Here is a 22,393-nt window from a genome sequence, read left to right as displayed (position 1 = left end):
CTGCAGAGTGAGTAGGCCCAGACGGGAGAATAGAGAGTGAGAGAGAGTTGCAGAGTTCGCGGAAGAGACCAGTGGGGGGACAGGAGACTTGAGGCTTGACTTCCGGATTTTGTATATCAGCGGACGTAGGGAGGTGAGGTGGAGTGTTTGGTTGCCAGGGGTTGCCAGCAATGTCACGGTAGAACCGTTCCAGGGATCAGAAAGAAAGGTTCCTCAAAACTGCTCCAGGGCTTCAGTGCTGCTGCTGCTTCCTGTAGCCCAATGCTGCAAAGTCAAAAGTGCTCTGAGAAAAATGCAAAGTCTGCGGCCACACCGGACACTCAGACACACTCTGCTACGCTACGATTGACTTCCGGTTTTTGTGTGTCAGCGGACGCAGGGATGTGGAGTGTTTGGTTGCCAGGGGTTGCCAGCAATGTCACGGTAGAAAGACTCCGTTCCGTTCCAGGGATCAGAAAGAAAGGTTCCTCAATGCTGCTTCAGTGCTTCAGTGCTGCTGCTGCTTCCTGTAGCCCAATGCTGCAAAATCAAAAGTGCTCCGACAACAATGCAAAGTCTGCGGCCACACCGGACACTCAGACACATAAGTACACAAAGGTAAAATGTAGCAAAAGTAATGCAATAATAACATAAACAGCGGAATCAGAGGGAAGAAACAATAGAGCAATCGGGTTCCAGCAAGTGGGATGTCTATGATACCAAGATGACAAAAAAGAAAAAGAAGTAAAGAAAAAGAAGTAAAAAAAGAAAAAACCCATAAAAGAAAAACACATCATGAAAGCATGCATATAATCTATACAGCAGGTTGTATTACAATACAAGTAGGGCAACCAAAATCACATTGATGAAAACAGTACAAAGAACACATCCCGTAAACTCATCAGCCATATTCCAGGACCAATCCCCATATATTATTACATGTATCAGTTTCCCCTCTGTGCTTGAAAATGGCACTCTCATACGTGGACAAGGTCAACTATTCCTCTACCCAATCATCAATACAGAAGGTACTGGAGGATTTCCATGCACATAGCATCATCCTTTTTGCAAACATGCAGCTCCGGTGTAGCCATATTTCCTTTGAGAACGACAGATCCGCTAATAGTGTGGTGTCCCCAAGAATCAAACGGGAAGCTCTTCTAGGAATGGTACACTCCAACACCAAGTCCATTCTCTCACAGAGGTTAAGTAGAGAAGCCAGGGTTTGAGCCCAATTGTCAATCCGAGCACTTAACCAAATACCTGTCAAGCTCTTGTTTGTACACACTTTTATTAAACGTTGGGTTTAAAGTACTACAAAACTACTCTATACTAGATAGATGGCTTGGGAAGTACACACATCATGCAACAAACAAACTTGACAATATATACATTCTTATCGAAAGAGGCTAAGCAAAAAGTATATGACTTTCGCTTAATTTTCCATATCTTGAATGGAGCATGACGAATACCATAATGCTCAGCAATCAGGGCCTGAAAAATCTGGGTTATTTATTACTGTATTTTCAGAACTGAAAGAAAAACAACAAAAGAAAGTTTATGATAAAGTCACATAATTGCAGTCATCGTTTGGCAAAGGCTTACAGCTTGTTAGTAATACAGATAAGAAAATTAGAAATTCCACAAAAAGGAATCCCTTTTTTGCAATGTCAAACTAGCAGACATCATTGATATAAACTGCACAGTCGAAAAAAGTGTTTTATATGTGCCTTGTTTCATTTTCTCGGAATAGATTTGGTAGGGAGTGCAAGCTGTCAGTGGGCTTTCAGATGGAAGAGTGTCCATCACAGCTGAAATGTCCTAATCATTTACACACGCATCAGGTATATGCACTTACTGATATGTGCCATCTTAGATTGAGAAAAAAAGCTGGCCATTTTAAATAGGTTGCTAACAAAATGCTCTCATACTTTCAAAGGCATGTTTTAAAAAAAGTATTTGTCGTGCCCTTCTAAAGAAACACCCTCGTGCTAGCTCTGGTGGGGCGCTAAACCTATGAGCACCAGCCCCGAATTTCTGGGGGAGGGAGGAGTAGGAAGTGAAGCCCTATGTAATCCTGTTGTATTCAGTCGCGTAACAGGGGCCCCTGCAGCCCCTGCGTTGCTGGGGGCCCCGTGACCACATGTACTGGGAGGGGGCCCCACTTGGAGTTAAATTATATTATATTTATTTTTGAATTTACTCTGCATATACAAAGACATTATTTCTGTAACAGAAACATTTTCTTTATGAAGGCAGAGAGAATACAAAAAGAAACTTTTTTTTTAAGTCTGGGAGCTACCCCCTCCCCATGACATGAATACCCTAGGCTGGAGGCCTCCATGTGATGGGGTGGGGGAAGCCCTATGACTTTAAAAAGAAATTGTTTATTTTTTAAGTCACTCTGCCTTCATAAAGAAATTATTTCCGTTATGGTTCAGAACTTAACGGAAATAATTTCAGAGTGACTTAAAAAAAACGATTTATTTTTGAAGTATTATGGCTCCCTTCGACCTCATGACGTGTGCATGTGTGAGTGTATGGTGAAAGAGTGCACACAAATGTATGGGTGGCTGGGTATGTGTGTCTGCGTGTACGCTGAAAGGGTGAACACTTAAATGTATGGGTGGCTGCTTGGGTTTGCTTGTATGGTGAAAGGGTGCACACTTAAATGTATGGGTGGGTGCCTGTATGGAGAAAGGGTGCACACTTACATGTATGGGTGGCTGCCTGGGTGTGCCTATATGGTGTAAGAGTGCACACTTAAATGTATAGATGGCTGGGTGTGTGTGTGTATATATGGTTAATGGTGTGTGTGCTTGTGTTCAGTGGTGCAACAAAATCTACATTTCAGGGGGGCTAACCCTTCAAATGTTGGGAGAGGCGCTAACTTCACGTGTGGTGGGGAGGAGCAAACATATTTGTGTTGGGGTGTCTAACTTCTTTATGCATTTTAATGAGACTATTCTAGTGCAGCTTCAATGTTACAAGCAGTTAACTCTCTCATTTAAGTCTGAAAGCACCCACTTATGGACTGCTGTGAGAATGACTGGTCTCCTGTTCCCTCCCTACCCTTCCAATCACTCCCCTGGCATGCAAGTACTAAACCCACATCACAATTTCAATTGCCTAAAAACCTAGGTGCTGTTTAACATCTGTGTACTTTTCTGTCTGCCAACTGCTCTGTGGGCCAGTAAGGTCAAGTCAACATAGCCCACAATTTCAGGGGGGGGGTGCTGAAGCCCATTCAGCTTAATGGTGTTGCACCACTACTTGTGTTTAATGCCTTGATTACTTATTGGTAATCTTCATTACTTCTAGACCTATTCGTCCTCATCCCAGTACTTGTGTATGAGGCATTATGCCTCATACACAAGTACTGGGATGAGGTAGAGGTACATGAAGGTAATGCCTGATTTAGCTACCTGTAATCTTCATTACTCCTAGTCCCACTCTTCCTCATCCCTTTACTTACCTATGAGGGAAGGAGCCTCTTACATAAGCACTGGAACAAGGAAGGGGGACGTGGAAGTAATTCTGAGCCAATGAGCTGATTTTGGAGGTTGGGGTAGGGGATGGGAGGGAGAGGGGATGTGTGTGGGGGTGGGATTGTGCAATAGATCATAATGGTTGTCTATGTCCATGCTAAGCAGGCATGATATGTGGTGATAGTGGCTAGAGAGGAATTTTGGTGCATCCAGTCTAGTCATTCCTCAGTTTGGTGTGACTTTTTTTAACTGGGCATTTCTGATAAAGCAGTCCTGCTAAGTGTAAATACCTGGCTAAACTGGCATTTGGGTTCTGCAGGTCTAGCCATTTCTTACTGCGGCACTGTATCTTTTTCTGGGCATCTGTGATAAAATTATATGATAAGTCATATATAACGCGCCTGTACACAAGTGTTTTTTTTTTTTAAATTGTCTTTATTATTTTCGATAAACAACAATTTAGTAACATAACTTCAACATCCCCCCCTCAACTCCCCCCCCCCTCCCTCCATGGGGACACGTTTGTTTTAGTACAGGGATTACATTATGCATTGAAGATATCTGAGATCTTGATGTTGTGTGGGCACCACTGTTTCATATAGTCTGATTGGAGATACTCCAGGACTCCGCCCCATTCCTTTGCAAACCTGTCTCTCGTTCCCTGGATCGTGTGTGTGATTTTTTCCATTGCCATCTGGGCCCAGACTCTTTGGAGCCATGCGAAAATCAGCGGGGTGTCTTTTTTTTTTTCCAACTATGGGCAATTGTTGTCCATGCCGCTATAAGGAGACCCATAAGACTTCTCCATTGTGATTTATTATATCTTCTTGCCTTGTCGTCTCTTATTCCACACAACCAGACGCCCTCTCCTAATTGTCCCACATCTGGAAATATTTTGCCCATTTCTCCCTTAACTTCTTCCCAGAAAGGCCTTATTCCTTTGCAAGTCCACCAGATGTGTTTCCAGGTTCCCACCTCTCCGCATTCCCTCCAGCATAAGCTTGATGTTTTCGGGAACATAGTGTGGAGTCTCTCTGGGGTGTAGTGCCACTGTGTTACTATTTTTATCCACATTTCTCTTGTTTGAGCCAATCTGGTCATTTTTGGAATTAGAGTCCATAGGTCCTCCCATTGTTTCCTTGTTGGTTCCCACCCCAGAGTGCTGTTCCATTTAATCATATATGACCACTTAATTTCTTCATCCTGTGTATTCATAAAGGAATATAAAGTAGAAACCCATTTCTTTGCCCCTGAACTCGTCGTAACATATTTCTCAAATGGGGTGAGAGTTCTCGTTGCTGCCTTCGTTATTTCCGGGGATCTCAACCAGTGTTTGAGTTGTTTGTGTCTGTATTTTTCCCGAGTGGAGCGTGCTGCGAGTGGGAGGCAGGATTCATATGACCTAATTTCATTGTTTGTGAACATTTCCCCAATTTTCGTTATTCCTTCCTCCTCCCAACAATCGTATGCCCCCTGCTCCATCCCCGGAGGGAACTGCGGGTTTCTACAAATGGGGGTGAATGGGCCTAGCGTGGTGGTCATTATGCCCCTTCGAGTTTGCGTGTCCCACGCCTCCATCGTTGTTTTCATTATTTCGCTTATCCCTATGTTGGGGTGTCTGTGCTGCTTCTGTTTCCAGAGTAGTTCCACTAATGGGAAATCGGTTGTGGATCATCGCCTAGCCACTCCCGTAGTACCTTTAACTGTGCCGCTTGATAGTATTTCTGGAAGTGAGGGAGCGCAAGACCCCCCTCCCTGGTTGGTGAGGACATGACCGCTCTAGCCAGTCTTGGCGTTTTCCCCTTCCACACAAAGGCTGAGATTACCCGGGACAGTGTTGTAAGGAATAATCTGGGTACCCCTACCGGGAGGGCCTGGAAGTAATATAGAAGTTTTGGTAGGATGGTCATCTTTACCGCTTGGATCCTGCCCCACCACGATATCAGCAAAGGGTTCCATCTCTCCATATCCCTGCGAATGCTCGTGAGGAGCTGCGGGAAGTTTTTACCATATAGCTGTTCCACCCTGTGTGTAAGTGTAATTCCCAGATATTTGATGCCATCCTCTGCTATCTTGAGATTTAGTGCCTTAGCTTCTCTGACAATCTCCCCCCTGTCTCCCGCCAAAATTAGAATTTCCGATTTATTTCTATTAATTTTTAAGCCTGAGATGGACCCAAATACTTCTAGCTCCCCCACAGCTGCCGCCAATGTTCGGCCCGGTTCTTCTAATGCAAGCAGCATATCATCTGCATATGCGGTTACCTTGTGTTGTATGCCTGCCATGTCTATCCCTTTAATATGTGTAGCTTCTCTTAATTTCAGGAGTAGGGGTTCTAAAAAGATAGCGTATAACAACGGGGAGAGCGGGCATCCCTGCTTTGTTCCACGGGCTATGTGTATCGTTTCCGTTACCTCCCCATTAACGGCCACTCTGCAAGTTGGGGCAATATAGTTCGCTCTTATTCTTGCAATGAAGTTCTCCCCAAATCCCATGGAGTGGAGTGTCTTAAAGAGCATTGACCACTCCACCCGGTCAAAGGCTTTTTCCGCATCTGCTGCGAGGTCTGCTTTATACCAATTTTTTCAACCAAATGAATTATCCTTCTCAAATTGTCGTGAGTTTGTCTTCCTGGGATAAAGCCCGATTGGTCCAGATGTATTAGCTTCGGGAATTTTCGTGTAGATTTTTGCATCGATGTTTATTAGGGAGATAGGTCTATATGAAGCCGGATATGTAGGGTCCTTCCCTGGTTTGTGAAATACTAGGACCTTCGCCTCGTTCATTGTTGGGGTCACTGTGCCACTATCTTTAAATGAGTTTAGGAGCTTGGTCAGGACTGGAATCAGGAGATCCGCATATTTTTTATAAAAGGGGGCCGTGAAGCCATCCGGGCCTGGGGCTTTATTCATTGGGAGGTTATTTATTGCTTTTTTGACTTCCTCTTCTTTAATTGGGTCCTCCAAGGTCTGCCTGTCTGCTTCTGAGATTTGTGGGAGGGTGAGGGATTTCAGATATGTGTCCTGTGCGTCTGCCTGTGGATGGTCAGTGGAGTAGAGATCCTGATAGTATTCTCTGAACACTTCCCCTATGTCTTGAGTGCGCGTGTGAAGTTCCCCTGTCGTGGCTGCGATGCATTTGATCGTGGTGTCTTTCTGTTTTGCGCGGAGTTGTCTCGCTAGCAACCTATCTGCTTTGTTTGCTTTTATGTAGTACCTTTGTCTTAGGTAAAGTAGGCTCCTTTCCGCACCTTTTGTGCGTAGCATCTCAAGTTGACCTTGGGCATGTCTAAGCGTTTTCTTCAGGTCTCTAGAGGGCTGTGTCACGATTTTCCCTTGTAGTTCTGTTATTGATCTTTCCAGTTCCTTTTCCCACATAGCCCTCTGCTTCTCCTTTGTGATTTTCAGTGCCATAATCTTCCCGCGGATCACCGCTTTAAACGCCTCCCAGACCGTACTCATAGAGACCTCCCCCGTGTCATTCTGAGTGAAATATTCTTCGATCATTTCCCTTATGGATTCCCCCGTAACCGGATCCCGGATAATGTCCTCCGGTAACCTCCATTTCCACAGCCCTTGAGGATTCCCCGGGAGTTTCACCTCCAGCCACAGGGGTGCATGGTCTGCAAGTGCGATTGCCCCCTTTTCCAGCCCCTGGATCTTGCCCATAAGCCCAACTGAAACCCAGAAATAGTCGATTCTTGACATAGTGTTATGTACTTGTGAGAAGAATGTAAACCCTCTTTGCTCCCCCTTCAATTCCCTCCACACATCATTCAGGGCCAGTTGGCCCATCTGTTGTATGAGGCGTTTCGACGGTGCCCCGTGACCTTGTGCACAACCCGTGCTCCTGTCCAGATGTGGGTCCCATGCCACATTCAGGTCGCCCCCCAGTATCACCTCTCCCCTTGCGAAGGATTCAAGTTTTCCCAGAGTGTCTATCAAAAAACCATCTTGTCCCACATTGGGCGCGTATACTGACGCGAGAGTGAGCCGCTGCCCCTCCAATACCACGTTGGCAAACACAAACCTTCCCTCCTTATCTACCATGGTGTCCTCCAGTTTAGCGTCCCTTCCATCCCTCCCTGCTATAAGGACCCCCGATCTTTTTTCAGTAGTGTTGGCCTGGGCCCAAATTTTATATCCCCTTATACGGATTTTCTGTTTGTCCTTTGTTCTTATGTGGGTTTCCTGTAGGAGCAGGAGGTCCACCCCTTCCCTTTTGAGGAATTTCTCCAACTTTACCCTTTTCGTGGGGTGGTTCATCCCCCTTATGTTATAAGTTACTATGCAGATTTTCCCCATTCAGTAAGGCATATGTTCATTGTGCTTGTCGTCCCTATCTTTGCCACTATGCTGATTTTGTGTCCCCCTTCTCCTTGTCCCTTTCCCCTGAACTCCCCCCCCCAACGATTAACCATAAACCAAACAATATGCCCCCGAGCAGGGCGAGGGTCCCTAGTGTAGCAAGGGCGTTGCGCCCTGTGCTCCCTGCCTGTCAACCTCTCGGGGGAAATTTTTGTGGGGGATCCTAAACCCCACATTTCCGATTGTTCTTACCGGATTCCAAGCATGGTGGCCCATCCCGGGCCGCCGAGTCTGCCTCTTATGTAGCGGTCCTTATTCTCACCTTCCCCCTCGTTGTTGTCTTCCGTGGGTGCCTCACGGAGGTCCCAAGACTTCCTCTTTTCTGTCTCCGATCACAACATTTTCCTAAGGCCTTCTCTTCCCGTGTTTGGTCTTTTTTGTTTGATCGTTTCCCATCCTTTAGGTCTTCTCCTTTGCTCCCCGCTGGTCCTCGCTTGTTCCGCTTCCTCCCCCTCGTCCTGGAGCCCCATTATGTTGAAGCCCTCTTCCCAGGAGGTTACTCTTCGCTGTTTCCCCTCCCAAGTGAAGATCAGCCCAAATGGGAAGGTCCACTTGTACCGGATTTCCTTTGCCACCAGAGCCTTGACGAGTGGGGCCATCGCTCTTCTTTTTTGCAGTGTAATCAGGGCCAGGTCCTGGTATAGTAGAATTTCTTGTCCATTCATCCTGATGTGATCCATCTCTCTGGCCTTCCTCAGTATCTGCTCTTTTTGTGGGTATGAGGATAGTGCCACCAAGACGTCTCGTGGTCTTTCCCCCAGAGCTCCGGATCTTTTTGGTCCTACCCTGTGGACCCTGTCTACTCCAATTATATCTGTATCCGGGGCATCCAGAATGTCTCTAAACACCTCCGTCACCGCATTCTTTAGATCTTTGTCCAGCACTGATTCTGCCATATTTTTGATGCAAATGTTGGATCGCCTGGAGCGGTTCTCCAAGTCCTCGCATTGTATCTCCAGGTTATGGGTAAGTCTCACCAGTTGTTCCTGAGTTTCGCTTGCCTGCTGCGTTTCCTCTTCCACTCCCTGGACCGTTCTCTCCAATATGTCTGTTCTCTCCTCCAATTTCGCCACCTCCACCCTGAGGTCCTGAACCGCCTGTTTCATGTCGTTTTTCATCATCGTGAATTGTTCCTGAACTGTCGACATGAATTTTTCTTGCAGATCCTGGAACCATGCTTGCTTGTCATCCTTTGAGGGTGGGTGGTGTGGGTTCGTCTGCGACATGGCTTTGCCTTGTTGATTGTCCTGCGGCTTCCCCTTAGCTTGTGGCGTAGAGTCCGTTGACCATAATTGTAATATGTTAGCTTCTTGCCTTGCGGACTGCGGGGTCTGTTGGGATGTAATGTTTTTGTTTTTTGCCCTTGACATGTTCCGTTAGCTTGCCTGGGCAGGCTTGGGCTCCTGAATTGCCCCTGCGATCTGTATTATGTTCCCTCTGAGGCCCTCACTCTGCTGTGCTGCTGGTGATTCTCGATCTCTCCCGCCGGTGGAATTAGCGTCTGGTGGGGCCTGCTTGGAGAGGCCTTACCCCTATGTGTGTTACTCCCCTCGTTCCCGTCGCGACAGCCAAGGGACTCCGTGCTGGTCTCACAGATTTGGTTGGGTCTCTCTCCTTCCTATTGTTGTGTCCCCCTAGTATCTGGGCCTTATCCGCTTTATCGCCTTTCTTACTGCTGCCGGGTTCGTTCCTCCAGGCCCCTCCGCGGGCCTCCGATTCTGCGCCCCTTCTTGTGAGTCGGTTGCAGTTCCGTTTGTGTGCTGTGGGGGTCAGAGGGAGACCTCGCACCCAGGGACTCTCTCCGACCGGCGCACACCTCTCAGGCCTCTGGGGAGGGCCTCCACTTTCTTTCAGCACTGTGTGCGCGCTGTCCCCGGTGGCTGCGTATGTGTCTGCTGCCCCACAGTCTTTTGGCGCCGTATCCCTTGTGCCGCCTCGCGTATTGTTAGGGGGCCCGCGCTCCGAGTGTCCGGTGCCGGGTGTCTTCTATGGGGAGAAGTGTTCCCCTATGCCCTTCTGCGGGTTACCGGCTCGGCGCCCCCTGCTTTGCGGGGCTATTGGTCTCCGGCTGGCGCCGAGGAGTTCCCGGGGCTCATTTCCTCAGGCGCTGCGTTCGCCTTCGGGGATATTCCCCGCTTGCATTCCTTCCTCTGTGCCGGGTGCGCACTTCCCCCGCTGGATGTGGATGCCTCCACATATGCCGCTTGCGTGCCCGGTACCTGATGGCTCCCCTGGGATTGGGGGAGGGGCCGATGCGCCCGCTCCGCGGTCCTCTGCGGCCGCCTCGTTCTGTTTCTGTCCCCGGTGGAAGAGAGCCCCGGCGGCCCGCCTGGGGGAGGGTGCCCGTCCCTGCCGCAGCGCCTCCTCCTCCTCCTCGCTTGCGTGTGCGGCGAGGCCACGGCTCGTCGCTGATGCCGGCTCGGCTGGCGTGGTTTCCCGATGGGGGATGGGCGATCACCGTCGCTGTCGGTTCCCCGGCTTCCCCTGCTCCGTTTCGGCCCAGTTTTCGGGTCGGAGGCTTCAGGAGGTGAGGGGGAGGTGATCCGCTCGGTGGATTTCCACGTTCCGCTGCTTTGAGGTGCTTATTTTGGCGGCCCGGGGAGAGCGCGGTTTAGACGTGGCTCAGCACCCCGGCGGCCATCTTGGAATCCACAAGTGTTTTTAGGGAAGGAAAACAGAGGGAGGACAAGACAAATGATCATACTAAGCCTTGTGCAAGTGTGAGAATGAGAAGTGCAAGGGGAAAGGGAGGGGGAAACTGCAAGGGAGAGGGGAGGGGAAAACAGGGCAGCAATGCTGTGAGTAAGTGCAGCCAGGGCAGCGCGGCTCTGGGTAGTGCAAGGAGAACAAGGGACTGTAGGGTTACAGTTACAGCCCCTAAATTCATCATAGGCCTGGAGGCAGTGCAAGGGCGACTGAGCAAGAAAGAGCCTGGACTCAGTGAGTCTGAAGGTAGCCAAGCAAACAGTTGGTACAGCAGACAGGTAGACCAGGTAGGTCAGCAGGGGAGGGAGAGAGAGAAAGCAGAGGAGAAGAACATTTTGAGATGCTTCCGGAACTTCAGCTAGTCCGGCTCAAGTTTGGGAGGGGCAGTGAGGCCATTCCAGAGGGAGGCACCTGCAGAGGAGAGAGATCTATCCCCAACTCTCTGCCTGGAGAAGCATCTAACCCTTAGCGCATCGAGAAGGAAGGTATTTTGGAAGATAGCGATGGATGTAGTGCGGATCCCAGCCCCGAAAAGCCTTGTGCACAATGCAAAGGGTCTTGAACTCTATCCTTTCAGCCACTGGGAGCCAGTGGAGAGATTTCATGGCTGCAGAGAAACAGTCCCTGGGAATGAGGCCAAGGATAAATCTCGCAGTCCTGATCTGGATTAGTTGCAGAGGGCGGAGATTAGAGGAAGGCAAATTGAGAACGTGGCTGTCACTCCTAGAGAGAACCAGGCCTCTAGAGACAGTGAGCTTCTGGGGGAAAGTGAGAAAGGGAAGAGTCCCTATGAGGAGGTGCAGCTGGTAGTTGGACTTCTTGGCGACGTCCGAGGAGAGAAAGAGAGAGTGGATTTGAATATGACACCAGGAATGAGTGAGAGAGGAGAGTAGGCTGAAGGAAAACTAAGCCTCATCCGCATAACACTGAAAGTTAGAGGAGAAGGTAGCGATCAGGTGGGCCAAAGGGGCCAAGTAGAGGTTGAAAAACCAGGGTGAGAGGATACAGCCCTGTGGAACGCCACAGGTAGAGAGAGGTGGCGGAGTGAAAGAGACCAAGCTGGACCTGGGAGGGGTGGTCCAAAAGGAAGGAGGTCAGCCACTCCAGGGCATGATCCATGATGCCCAGGTTCTCATGGAGTCGATTGATCAGGATGGCGTGGTTGATCGCGTTGTAAGCAGAGGAAAGTTCAAGGAGGATGAGGACAGAAGGAATGCTGGATTCAAGGTTAGAGATCAGATCTTCACAGCTGTTCAGGAGAGCAGTTTCCATGCCTCTGGCAGCTCTTAAACCAGACTGATGGTCATGGAGACAACTAACCGATTCAGTGTGGAGAGTAAGCTGGGAGATGGCCAGCTTTTCCAAGAGTTTGGCAGAGGGGAAAGTTCCAGTGGCAAAAGAATGATTACTGAAATCGGCCTAGGCTGGAGCAAGGGTGTCAATATGGTGCTTGATGGTTCTGGAGGAGCGGCCAACCACCTGTTTCGATGACACTTCCATAGATGGGACTTGTCTAGAAACCTCATCAGGTGTTAGAGGGTAAGAGGAGAAAGGAGGAGGAGAGGGAGAGATGGCCAAAGGGGGCCGAGAGAGGAAGAGGGAGAGGAAGAGGAGATAGTGGACAGGATGTCCAGAGTTTTAGTGCAGAAGTGAGAGGCCAAAGCCGTACAGAGGGCCTGTTGAGGGAACAGGAGAGGTAGAGACCGCAAACGGATTGCCCAGTTCCTTGCAGATTTTAAAGTGTTTGGCTGTTTAGTTAGATGCCGCAGAGACGCACGCTGAATGTGTGCTCTCTTCTTGATGAGTCTGATTGCTACGACTGGCATTTTGGTGCAACCAGTGTAGATATGTCTAAATGGGGCCTGGCATGCTTTACTGTAATGTTATTATGTGTCTACACTGGTCTATATTATGCAGCCAGTTGGACATGTTTTCATTATGGCATGGCATTTTTAATAGCAAAGCATTCATGTTCATGTGCACTGTTGGTGACTTGCATGTATTGGATTGGTGTTACCCTACAAAACAATAGCAAACACTGTGGCTTTTTAGATAATTTTTCTCAGAAAGTGCGCTGTATATTGCATTAAAACACATATTTCTATCTTTCTCCTAGTGCAGTGTGTGGCATACCCCTTCGGCAGCACGTTTGTGCGTATTGCGCAAGCGTGGTAATCCATGCCGGCCCAGTGTGTGGCGCGACCCGTGATTTGTTGCCAAGATGGGGGGGGGTCCTGAGCATGGCTCGCAGGGGGGCCCCCAGATCTTGTGTTACGCCACTGGTTGTATTATGCGTTTATCTGTTATGTTATGTTATGTTTTGTTATTGTGATTTACTGCTGTCCTTGTCATGGTCTCCAGGAGCTCTGGCAGATCTGAAAAGGAAGGGGAGCAGGGGGTTGTGGGGGGTGGCTTAGTTAGTGGGTTAGAGCGGGACAGTGTTACAGAGCTTTTATGTGTGTTGGTAGCTTCAGTTCAGAAAAAATGGTCACTGTGCGCTGGGTCTGTTTTTTTGTTGGTACCGGTTAGGTGTCGTTTGGTGTATGAGTGTGTGTGTGATGATTTGTATGTAATTGGGTTCGTTTGCTGTAGTGTGATGTGTTTAATTGGGTGTTGCTGAGTGTGTGCAGTTTATGGTGTTTTTATGTTTCTGCTGCAGGTGAATTATGTGCGTGTTTGGAGTTTGAAGGAGAGTATGCAGAATACCGAAATGTTTTCAGTAGGGTCAGTTAGTGATGTTAGTTGTCTGTGCCCTTCTATCGGATAGTTATGTTGGTCTGGAAGGGTTCATATTCCTCTATGGTTTCTCGTGTTAAAATGCTTAATTTTGTTAGGTATTTAGATTTTGGTTCATTAGGTTTGGGTTGTTTTTGGTGTTTTTCTTGTGTTGTGAAGGCTGTTTCCCTTCGATGGTGCTTCCTGTTTAGCTCTGTAAGTTAAAGAGTGATGTTTTAGCAATTTTCTGATTTTTAGGTGGTCTTCTGTTGTTCGAAATTTCTTCCGGAATTAATTCCAAAGTTTTGCAGAGAAGCAGGACAATGCTCAACCACTGAATTGCAGCTTTGAGGATTGTTTTGGTTTGAGGCGACTGTCATTGCTGGACCTTAGTGTTCGGTTTGGTTTGTAGATGGATGAAGATTTGTTCATGTATGAATTCTACTGCTGGATATTGGATTGCTATGTGGGTTATGCAGCGTGTTTTGAAGAAAATTATATTTTTGACTGGTAGACAATGTAGGTTTCGCTGTGCTGGTGCTGCACAGAACAAACCCGGAGCAGCACAGGTGAATGAGGGTTGCTGCAGTTGACTGCACCTTCCACCATATTTTGAGGTGGTGGCTTCAGCCCCCAGAGCCCATGTCTGGTCCGCCCCAGGGAAGACAGGGCAGCAAGGTGTCTCTCACATCCATAGGCACGAGAGTTGTGGTTACTGGAAAAGTCTGCACTGCAGGAGAACGCCAGAAGCAATAAGCCCCATGCACTTCCTGGTGATCATGAAGTGAAGGAAATGTACAGGCACAATTTAAAATACAAAAAGCAAAGGGGTCGAATCATTAATCTGAAAAAGGTTGCTTTTTCTCCCAAAGGGGACTCCCGTTGCAAGTATTATACATGCGTTAGGTTTGACTTCGATGCAGGCTTGTTTTAATTAGACTAAACTGCAACTTTTGATATCGTTTCCCCCCACCCCCCGGACTTTCCCTTTGCCCCCTCCCCTGCACTTGCGCAATCTCAATGTCAACTGGCCTAGTAAGATCGTTGTCTCTGTCCTCCATCTGTTCCCCCTTCCTTGCCTCGTCGCGCCTTGGAACCATTGTGTATAGACGCATTATATATGCCATATCATATGATAACCTCCTGATAATTGTTTCCTATATGAGTTACGTTCTGTGTTGATTTATAATAACTGTAAAATGTTGATCGAATGGTTTCAGGAGTCTGTTAAACTTTTATTAGATTATGATTTAGATTTTCAAAAGCTCATGGCGTTCTCATTTAAGAGTAAAAAGACAATTGTTTAATAGGACTGGGTTGAGAATAGATCCACAGCAACACACTTGTTTTATCATTTAAGACATGAAGTGCGATCGTTTAATGAGTTACCTTTCTACCTAAAACACCATCCTTCGAGGCAGCATAGGGTTGAAATGGTGTGTTTAAATTGAACCTTCTGCCTACTGGTGTTAGACAGGGAAGTCAACGATCTATGCGTGGCTGTATTTTCCACCCTGTAACTGAATGCCCTTTTTTGTCCAGTCTCATTTACATGTTTTTTATCGTTTTGTGTCAAATGAATGTCTGTTTAACACTGAATTGGGGAAGGATTTTAAATAGTTATGAGCCTGCTTTGAATATAGCAGTCATAGAAATTTCAAATCTATATATATAAAAAAAATGCTCTTCCTATGGAAACACCAACTTAACCATAAAAAACTAAAAAAAAACTTTGTTAAGGGGACGTTATGGGTAAGTTGCCCTACCAAAAACCTGTGCCCTCCACTAAAAAAAACCTATTCAAATGTGCCATTATGGTTCAAAGTAAAACCGAAAAACCCCTGAAATTCGCCAGTTATGGTAGGCTAAGCAACCATAACTGGCCGCACCATTGTGCACTGCTAACACTAACACCCAGGACATCAAAGATGACATCACAAATGTCATTGATGACATCACTGATGACATCACATGTACATTTAATTTTCACACAAGGGGTTGTGAATGTCATGTTGGCAAAAAAGTATCAGGGGTTATCGGGACATGTGTAATAAACTACATACTCCATCACACAATATAGGGTTCTAAAGTTTTACTTTGAACCATAATGGCACATTTGAATAGGTTTTTTAGTGGAGGGCACAGGTTTTTGGTAGGGCAACTTAACCATAACGTCCCCTTAACAAAGTTTTTTTTTTAGTGAATTGTACAGGCTTTTAGTAGGGCAACTTAACCATAATGTCCCTTTAACAAAATGTTTATTGTAACTGAATTTCACAGATTTACTGAAGGGGAACCTAATCATAATAGCGCGTTAATGAAGTTTTTATGCTGAATATACACTATCAGCATGTGATCTTGCAGATATGTAGTATAGTTTGATTACTTTACAAACATATAACGTAGACCATACAGAACCTCCTCGCTATCGATATTGTGAAGGCCCGGAATGAGCGCCTGTCTGCGGACGGACGCGGACGAGGTCATGACTACCAAAACAGTTAGGGGCCATCTGAAATTGTACTAATGTGTCACACAAAAAATGTTCAACTTTGAGAAAAGACACAGAAAGACATTATAATTACTAGTAAATAAATAGAGAAACCTAAACGTCTGAAACAAAAACCATGCATTTAATGACCATGTAGAATGAAATGGATTGTACCATAAAAAAAAAAGGATGACTCCAACGTAAGTACCTCACATAAACTCTGTAGGCAGGACCGACAGTAGACCCACGCACTTCAAGGAAGACAAATGACAGCAAAAAAGTATGTTAACTTATTTTTTCTTATATAAGTGTGTACTTTTTTGGGTATAAGGGCAGAACAAATAATGTCTTTGTTCTTTTCTTACAGAAATGTGCAGTACTTTGGAGTGGCTGGAGGAGAATTTTCCGCATGGGGAAATGTCCGAAGATAGCGACTGTAATGGTACACAGTGCTCTGCATAAGAAAAATAATGTTCAGTATTTTATGGCCATTTAACATATATATATTTATTTGTAGCAGACCAGGAAAAAAAGAAGAGAAGCCATCAAAGAATCCAGAGGAAGACAGGCTGAAAAGGATAGAACGTAAAATGGAGACACTGAATGACAATGTTAATAGTTAATTTGTGGAAGAATTTGTTAGAGGAAAAGTATGTTACCACTGTCCCACCTGTACCTGCCCTCCTTCTCCATTCCCCAGTGAACCGTCCCCAAACCTTCAAGAAGAAAATAGACGTTTTGATGAAACATCCATCCCTTCTTCCCCTCACAAATCATATCCTCACAATCAGCCAGTGTTGAACCCTAATTCCCCTATATTTGTGTCAGTGTCTGCATCTCCCTGTGTTTCTGTTGATTAAAGTGCGTGTCATTTTTTAGAAAGTTTTTGTATAGTTGTTGTTGAATATGGGTTAGAGAATTTTTTTTTATTTTTAAAAAGACTTAAAATTTTCACGAACAGCGCGCCTGTTCGAGTTAGCCGTAACCAATACAATGTGGATGTTCTAACGGCAATACACCTACCCGTACCAATGACAACCAAGATGGAACTGATCTTGGAAGGCACCATCTGTGCATGTTGTGTGTAAAGTAACAGAATGAGGTGTGCTAAGGACATATTACCTCTCCGTACGGCTAACAAATGAGATAAAACATGTTCTTAGAACATAGTAGGTAGGCAGGATGTATATAAATTAGGCAAATTGGAAGTGTTCTAAGGACACTATATCTGTCCGTATCGTCCGCAGCAAGATGGGAGCGTCCGTAGAACAGGCGCGGTGGCCGGCATGTTCATTATCAAACAAAATGAAGGTGTCCTAAGGACACTGGGCCTGTCCTTATAGTCATCAGATCAGGTACGCACATGCGCAGTACACCCACAAGTACTGCGAACATCCCGCCTGTCCCTAACTGTCCATCTCACTTGTGTCGCACTTTTAATTAGTTGCAGGACCCGACCACTGTCCGTATAACAGTGGCGCGCATGCGCACGCTTGTTAGTCTGCATTTGCTGTTGTGCAGGCATGCTTTTCCCTCGCGGATGTGTACTGGACGTCATCATGTGACCACACCCACGCTGAGCGTGTGGACTAATTTGCGCACTTTGTCTGCTTCCGCAACACTGCAAAATAACTGACACATAAATGGGAAAGTATTTTTCACTATAACATCACCATTTGACATTTCCCATACAATAGCTCCACCTGTGAATGTGTCGTTTACAATTTTTGGAGCATTTTACAGCGAGCAATGGGGTCACGAGCCGCATCCTTCGACCCCTATAATTGGCCACACCCCCCAAGCTCATCTTCATTGTGCTTCTGGCTATTGCAGTTAAGAGTTGTACTGTAGCGACCATTTGGCAAAAAATCCTTATGGCATCCATGGCTGCTACTGCTGCATTACCCTCAGCAGCACCCCCAAACCCTCCACCGCCACCACCTCCCCAAGGGCCTGCAGAGGGATATACAGGTGAGGATGGAGATATCGAGGAAGAAGAGGAAGAAGAGAATGAGGTGGAGCAACTCCGCACTACAAACACTTGGCGGAAGTCATGGTGTGGCGGTTGTTTTCCGTTTATGGGAACGTACCGAAAGCACGTGCTAACCTGGTCAAGTGCAACCAGTGCCAGTTGGTGCTGAGTCGCGGAAGACCTAGTGCGTACAGCTTTGGTACGACCACCATGAAGCGACACCTAACATCGTTCCGCAGTGCGGACATTCGCAAGGTGGTGCCATGTGAAGAACGTAGTAGATTGAATTCCTCCACAGCATCCTCCGTGTCTGATCCTCTCACCACAAGAGACATTCCTGTGGGGGAGCGCATTCCTCCAGCTGCGTCACAAGCTATTCGCGATGCTGTTGACCCTTACCTTTCGAGGGTCACAATATTGTGGGGGAAAGTCTTCGAAGTGCTTTTGAGGCTACGGTACTGAGCAGGAGCATGAGAAGAACTGCGCCCTACCTAAGTGAAGGCCACCCTATATCTTTCTCTCTCCACCTGGCCCTTCTTATCCCCGTGGTTGGTGTCCCTTCCTTACCCTCCCGTGCCCTCCTCTCGTAGTGTATCGTGACCATAAAAGCAGTGAACTGAAAAGTTATACAAATTTTAAAAAAGGCTCTTTTCAGAGCCGCCTTTCTCAGTTTAACAATAGAGCTTTGAAGTGACCTTTGTAGGCCCCCTTGCTTTTTTTTTTATAAATCCGCGGACAGTCATGGGACACACAAAAATGGAGGGTGCAAGCAAAGCAAAACCAATGTACTTTTCGCTGGAAGTAAGTGGTGGCTCTGAAAAGAGCCTTTCGGTGGTGTTGAGTATGCTTCAAAAACTGTGGGGTGGAAAAAATGGATTGCCAAATAGGTGACTATGATTTCAAAACAAGTTGCAATGCATGTTGTACATTGCGAAGAAAAATTTGATTGCCAGCATATGTGAGATGGACTCCATCCCTGCGAAATATGAAAGAGCTGCAAAACAAAATGTTTTCATTGTGGAATGAGGACATGCCAACATCTCTTAGAAATGCACAAACAGCCTTATTCACATTGCGCCACGCTTTCTCAATTTGTGGGTCAAATGCAGATGAACGCAGCCACTTTTGTCTTTGAGCAATACGGGAAAAACTATTTGGCAATTTGGAAACATATACATGACTTGCGCAAGTCCTTCCTTCATTGCAAATTGCAAAGAAATGCCAGAAACATGGCCTAAACTATTGCCTCCGCAATGAATGATAAGTATATCAGGATGACACTCTCTCTGTAAAGTAATGCAGAGAGGTGCCAAGTCCAAACACCTCATTCTGCGCACGCCATGCCAGTGCACTTCCACATGAGGGAATCCAAGATGTGCAGATAGACCGCAACTTTCCGCATGCACCTTCAGCCATTGTATCCACGAGTCTCCCAAAATCCAGATTATCTGTTTTCGAGCACACAGAGCCATTGCTGCCTGGTCTCCTGTCAGGGAAAAGACGTTCTGACTAAATATCTCTGTACAGAACACACCCACTGACCTTTACTGGCCAATCCCTATCTTCGCACATTCTCATTTGCATGCATCTCCACCCCAAAATCCCCATTGGTAAAAGGCAGCGCGTGCAAACTACCGCCATGTTCGCGGACACGTAAAGGAGCAGAGCATGACGACTGTACATTTAAATATTATTCCCCTTGAAGGTGGACTCTGAAAAGAGCCATTGTTTTTTCTTTGGTTTTTTTTCGGGCAGATGCCTTACAGACACCTGTTATTTTTATTTTTTTTTGTGATATTTTTTGTTCTTACTTTACTCCTACAACCATTACAGAACCTTCTCCAAAGCAAGCCTCACATTCCAAAAGAACATGGTATTTCCCAAAGAAGGTAACGCAACACCATCTGCTTCGAAATAAGCCGCATTACTGGGAACAATGTTCTCGTGGCTGCAGAAAAACATACCAGCACGTAACATAAAAGCACACATGCCGCGATTAATGTTACACCTCCCAATACATTGATTGGGACAGAAAACAGAACTATTGTCCCATTTTCCTATAGGCAGTAACCCTGAAAAAATTATTTTCGCAGTTGGAAAGATGTTCATGACTGCTTCAACCAACTGTTCCACATCTTTCAACAAAGTACGTGAACTCACGTAGCCCAAATGGCAAGCACCGTTGTGCAAATGTACCACCTCCACTCCTCTCACATCAAAATGATGTGCCACATGCCTACTTTCGGCATACAGCTGTAAACCTTGGACAAAAATGTCTCCAAGGACCAAAACCCTGACCCTCTGCGCCTCTGCCATCTTCAGTATACGCACCGTCTTTCGCCACAAAGGAACAATGTGAACATCTGATTGGCTGATGCCCACAGTCCCCTTTCCATGCTCAATTTGCTGTAGATACCCGTATGTTACACGCCCTACCCGCGGACAAGCGGTGCCTACGTGCGGCACGTAACTCTTAGCCAGTCCTTCTACCCTTTCCACATCACTCGCGATTCCATTTCCTCATTGGACACAGCTAAGCAGTCACACAACCATCCACCAATCACATTAACCATCCCTACATCTAACTCCGTCATCAAAATTTTGCACTTCAAATGTACTATTGATCACTGTGAATGCAAGTCGCACATCATTCCAAAGCACCAACTTCAAAAACTACTGTGCAAGTGTCGCGGATTTCTATGTACAGTTCCATCCATGCGCATATGCATGCATATAAACTACAGGTATGCATATTTTACTCAAAGAACATGTGCAACCCTTATGCTTTCATTTAAAGAAATTATTACCACTAAATCTCCATAGGCAATACATACCAACGGTCGTCCTTTGAGTACAAGATGTCCGATTTTTCATTAACAAACCACACTACTTCTTACTTTCTCCCGCATAACATATACATACGTTAGAACCCTCCCTTTTTAGTGAGAAACTCGATTTTCCATTACAAAATGGCACAATTTTTTACTGTGTAGTGTCTACATAAATGCTACCTCCAATGCGATCGTATGAGAAAAAGTAAACACTCCCGATTGCTGTGGTGACATCTCCCTTCGAGGGTCTACCGATTTTTCGAAATCGTACTTATAATGTGAAAGTACTGATTTTTTCACCATTTACTATACTGACCTATTACTTCCAAACCTCTATGCCATAGATAACACAGTTTAAAAGAAACAAGACATTTTCGTAACCTTAAAAGTGCACGCATTTCTGACGCATGTGCAACTGACATACTGCAAGTAACATAGAAAGGCAGCACATAGTGCAGTGAAAAGCACACATGCACTGTGTTCAAATGTCAAAGAAGACTACTGCGACGAAAAATACAACATTAGCGTGTACTGTAACATCACAGCTTTAAACACACACAGTTACTAACTTCTTCTTTTTACAATCGCAGTGAAGACTTCTCTCCTGAAAATCAACAGCATCTACACTGCAAATGACATATCTGAAGAAACCTGGTCATTCTGCAAAAAAAAGTAAGAACAATACGACCTTTATATTTTTACTATTCCTTAAACAGACTGTGTGGGTTATGTATTTAATTTGTTCACCAAAGCAAACAGTGATTTCTGAACCATTCTACCCACAAATCGCCATTTACTGAACAAAGAATAACAAGCAGAATGACTCACAAATCCCTGTATGTTCAGAACTCAAATAACATACAAATACCTTATAACGTTAGTACTAGAAAACAAATAGCTGTTTCAATTTGATGCCAATATGTTCCCTATTAATGCTTGTCCTCACCACTAGCCCACTTTCTACTCTCGTCTGAAGCACATAGTAGTAGTATGCAAGCAGAGAAGTAGACTTCCCAAATCATTGTAAGAGGCCAATGCACATTGACACACCACCACAAAGTGCTTACCCATCAAACTCATTCACGCAAGCACACAGCACACATACATTGTACAACAGACCAAACCATGCCTTTTTTTCCAACAGACCCCAAAAAATGCCTACCAAAAAGCAAGTTCGTAGAAAGGAACGCAGAAGTAGAGCAAATAAAAATAAATGTTTCCAACCTAAGCATCCATCTGTACCAGAGTTTGTAGAGAACGTTGGAACAAAACGCCAAATACATTCGTTTACCAAAACAGAGCAAGCCTCAACTACCAAAACATTACCTCCTCCAACAAAATGTGGCAGGAAGCACAAAACTCTTCACAGAAAATCAGCTACCAGTACTGCTGACAATGCTCCGAATAATCCTGATATAGTAACAAGAACCTATAGTAAAACAAATATTTTAGCAAAAATGTTTCGCCACAGAGTCCTTCAGAATCTAATAAGAAGAGGACCGAAATCATCCTCACCCCTTAAAACCTACCGTAAAAAAATAATCCTACGAGCTCTCGTGGACAGTGCAATCATTCTCAAAAGGAAGTTGTTTATATTGATGTTAATTAGAATGAAACCACTAACAAAACTAGGTACCAAACTGCAAAAGAAACTTATCAATAAACGGAATGTGAACAAAAATAATATCTTACATATTTGTGGAGGTGAATGGAGTCACACTACAACCACAGAACCATATTTTAATGAAGAAGCACACAAACAAAATCAAACAAACACAATTGCCATCCATAGCAGTGGAAGAGGATATGAAAAAATCAATAATACCATCATGGAACAAGAAACA

Source organism: Ambystoma mexicanum, chromosome 6q (assembly GCF_040938575.1).
Source record: "Ambystoma mexicanum isolate Mex_15411 chromosome 6q, UKY_AmexF1_1, whole genome shotgun sequence".
NCBI lineage: Eukaryota > Metazoa > Chordata > Amphibia > Caudata > Ambystomatidae > Ambystoma > Ambystoma mexicanum.
Note: the sequence above shows the minus strand (reverse complement) of the source record.